The sequence below is a fragment of the Apium graveolens genome, chromosome 5, assembly GCF_009905375.1.
Source record: "Apium graveolens cultivar Ventura chromosome 5, ASM990537v1, whole genome shotgun sequence".
NCBI classification, from domain to species: domain Eukaryota; kingdom Viridiplantae; phylum Streptophyta; class Magnoliopsida; order Apiales; family Apiaceae; genus Apium; species Apium graveolens.
In genome coordinates this window covers 85,806,130-85,810,129 of record NC_133651.1, presented here as the reverse complement: position 1 = coordinate 85,810,129, position 4,000 = coordinate 85,806,130, and positions in this window count along the sequence as shown.

Genomic DNA, 4,000 nt, shown 5'->3' with positions numbered 1-4,000 from the left:
GGCGGATGAGAAGGGGTCGGTTATTTATATGAGCACTTGCCAGGTGGACGGCCAGCTGATCATACATATGCTGGTGGTTTTGCTCAGGCTAATAGAGCAGTTTGGAGAGCGCAGAGGGGTGAGCCTAGTTCTTCACAGCAGCAACAACAAGATGTTGAGGGCAGTGCTGGTTTGAGTTCAGCACAGTATAGGCGCTTGATGAGGAGGATGGATGCGATGCATGACATCCATAGTCGGTTTGTACATGATCTCACCCAGGCATTGGGGATTGCATTCAGAGTCATAGGAGTTGACATCCAGTGGCCAGTATTCGGTGAGGACTCTGTGTACCCGCTTCCTGACACTCCTGACACTCCACCCCATGAGGGTGATGACCCTAATTCTGAGTAGTTATGCCTGATTCGTTACTATTACCTTCACTGATGACAGTGAATATTTTAAGTTTAGGGGTGGTAGTTAAGGAACATATGTTTGTGTGTGTCTCATATAGTTTGCATTTTCATGATAGTGTAGTATCATATAGTTGCATATTTGCCATGTAGTAGTTTTTTTATTTTGCATGTTAGTATGTTGTATATAGTTTCATTCATTTGCATATAGTTTCATAATCCCTTAAGTTTGCTTTACTGATTTATTTATGATATTGATGCTAGTATAGTGATGTCTTATATAGTGATGTTAAGTCCTATCGAGTTGATTTGCATGCTAGAAATAATTAAAAATTTCACTACGTCTTATAGATTGCTTGAGTGCTAGATCATGGTCATGTTTTGTTGTTTGTCGAGGTTTAATCACTTATTTATATTTAGAATTTAGGATATTCTCTTAATGGCAATATAACATGGATATTTAAAAATTGGAGAAAAGCATTGGATTTCATTGCTAGTTGTTGTGGCTAGGTGTCAAATGGCTAGTAGCTGGCTCATTTTTTATGAGTAGTCTAGGGATGAACGATATGGAGCGAAACGCACTCGTTCAAAAATTTGAAAGAAAAAAAAAAGAAAAGAAAAAAAGAAAGAAAAAAATTATATGTGTTATGCATAATTGATCACGAGTGGGCTCTTTAATATTCGAGTTATTAAGTGCTTAGGGGACTTTGTGCCTAGTGACCTAAGGCTTTCATAGTCTGGGATCCACTAACCTAATGCTCGGTACATGGGTATTATTGTATAAGTCTTTTGTGGACCTCACTCATTGCATGATCATATAATCATATTTGTGTTATTATATGTTGTGAATAAAAGCATGAATCGTGATTGCCTTGGTGCGTAGTGTCATGGTTATTGATCTAGTTGTGAAAGTAAATATGTTAAGCATCTGCACACACGCACATTTATGGCTTGTAAGATGATTTGTGGGATTTGATTGATCTAAGCGAATAACTGTATTTGTTGAGATGTTGCTCATCGGTTGGTTTACTTATTTTGAGGGGATCGTTGCATTCATGTAGTCTGTATTCACGCATTTTTATTTCTTATTTTTTGAGTCTGTTATGCTTGAGGACAAGCATCGGTTCAAGTTTGGGGGTGTGTTAAGTGGCATTTATGTCCACTTAAAATGCTCTATAAAAGCTTGAATTGATGTTTGTACTCAAGTTATTTGTGTTTTTGATGTGTTTTATAACCTTTTTGCATTGAAGGCATATAACAGGGATCGAGGTGATTTAGCATTGCTTTGATGCTAAAATGGTGTCTGGAAGGTGTCGTGAAGATTGCTCGTGCAAAGCCGTCAAGAACCAGCTGAATAAAGAAAGCAAAATCATTATTTCCAGAAGGTCAACGCGCCTGCGCTGTGCTAGAGCGCGCCTGCGCCAGAGAAGCATAATTTCAGCGCGCCCGCGCTGGTGAAATGCGCGGTCGCGCCAGGTCGGGATTCCAGATTCCTGTTTCAATTAGAAGACTGTTATTCTGGACTTATGGATTAATTATACTGCTATATAATGACAACTAAAAGATGTTTTTAAGAAGGGAGCTGAAGGAGAAGACATCGAGAAGACCTATAGCACAAATTCAACCAAGGCGAAGAAGATCTAGTTTATTCTCGTAATTATATGTTTTAAGTTATAATCTTGGATGCTCATTTCTTATTTGATTGAGCCTAATACTCTTGTTAATGTAATTTGTTTATTATTCATTTTATAAAGACCTAGTTTATTATATTATGCTTTCATCGGAACCCACGGTGATGATGAGTTCGGTTATGAGCTAATTGTCATCGTGGGGTTCTAACGAATTTACTTATGGATTTCAATAGTTAATATGTTTTGATACCTTAGTGTGTGGTGATTGTATGATATCCTAGTATTGGTTGTGCTTATTCGTATTTTGAACGTCGCGAACTTATAAGATAGTGTGTTAATCTCTAATGAAGCGATAGTGAATTGAGAGGTTTAGAACTTTCCATGCTATCATAGGTTCATATATTTTTTATGCATGATTCGTAGGTAATTTTAATCATCTTACTTGCCCTATGTAATCATGATATATAACTTGCACATTAAACCGTTATATTGTCAAATTCTATAGACATATAGGGTCTCAATATAATTGGTGTCTATTCAGCTTTTATCTCTTTTGTGGATGTCTGGTAATAGGGTAATCGTACAATAAAAGTTGGCGTTTACTAGTTTCGTGTTATCTGATTAGTTGTCATCACCATTGCAAGCTAAGGTTAAGAACAAAAAGGCTATTGACTGAACTAGTAATGAAGTTAGAATCCCATGTTTGCGTTTTATAAGTAATCAACCCTTTTAATCTCTTAATTAATTTACATGTTAATATAATCTCGTAGGTATAAACACTCTCAACTTGTTATCATCTTTTAAATAATAACCATACCACTGTTGCATAAGTAAATTAATTGAAATTAACCTAAACCAGTCTCTGTGAGAAGGAACTAGAAATAATTCTATATTACTTGCGATCGCGTATACTTTCACCCCCGGAGACCAAGGCCCGGGACAAGCATTGTGGGTACCATGAAGATCATGGACATACAACTGAAAACTATTTTTCTCTGAAAATGTTCATTAAAGATCAAATTAAGAAGGGGAACATGAACCAGTATCTTCAGAGAAGATTGAACGATAAAGACAAGACCCGGGGTAGCAGCAAAAATATGGTCAACGTTGTCTTTGGCAGAAAGACTTCTCCACCCCAGAGCCCGGACATGAATAATGAGGTGATGATGGTCCAGCCGTTTGAAGAAGAGCCAATATACTTCTCCTATTCTGCTTTTCAAGGACTCAATCCAGACCACAACCAGGCCTTGCCGGTGACTCTCGATGTAGCAGATAAAGAGGTAAAAATAATTTTAGTTTATAACGGTTTTTCTACTAACATAGTATTCGAGCATACACTCAAAGGATGGAGCTCAGCCACTTGCGTATGGACCCCTGCTTTGAGGACCCCTTATATGGATTCAAAAACACAATGATTCCAATACGGGGAGTTATTTATCTTCCCATAACTGTTGGAACCGCGCCCCAGCAGGTTTCGCATGTCATGAAGTTCTACGTGATAAGTGTAGCATCATCGTACAACATGATCCTTGGCAGGCCCACAATCACCAAACTCAGGGCATTCCCTTCAATGATTCATTTAAAGCTCAAATACCCCACCCCTGGGGGTATAGGAGAGCTGAAGGAAGACAGAGACATGGCAGGGAGATGCTACGGCCAAGCTTTGATCATGGCAGAAACAGAACCAAAAAACAGAAAGAAGATAATATCCCTCCCCAAGCAACAAAGCAGAAAGAAGCATCGTGAACATCTTAGTATGAGGCCCAGATTGGATGTGAATATGATTGAAGATTCGAGGTACAGCGTAACTAATGCTGAAGCCCGCATTCAGAAGTTTGTAAAAACAAAAAAAAAAGACAAAAGTCGAGCCCGCCCAACAGACGATAGAAGTTCAGCTGGAGCCCGGGAACCCCACCCGAAAGATCAAAATTGGCAAAGGCTTGGAAACCGCTTTTCAGAAAGAGCTTGTCGAATTATTAA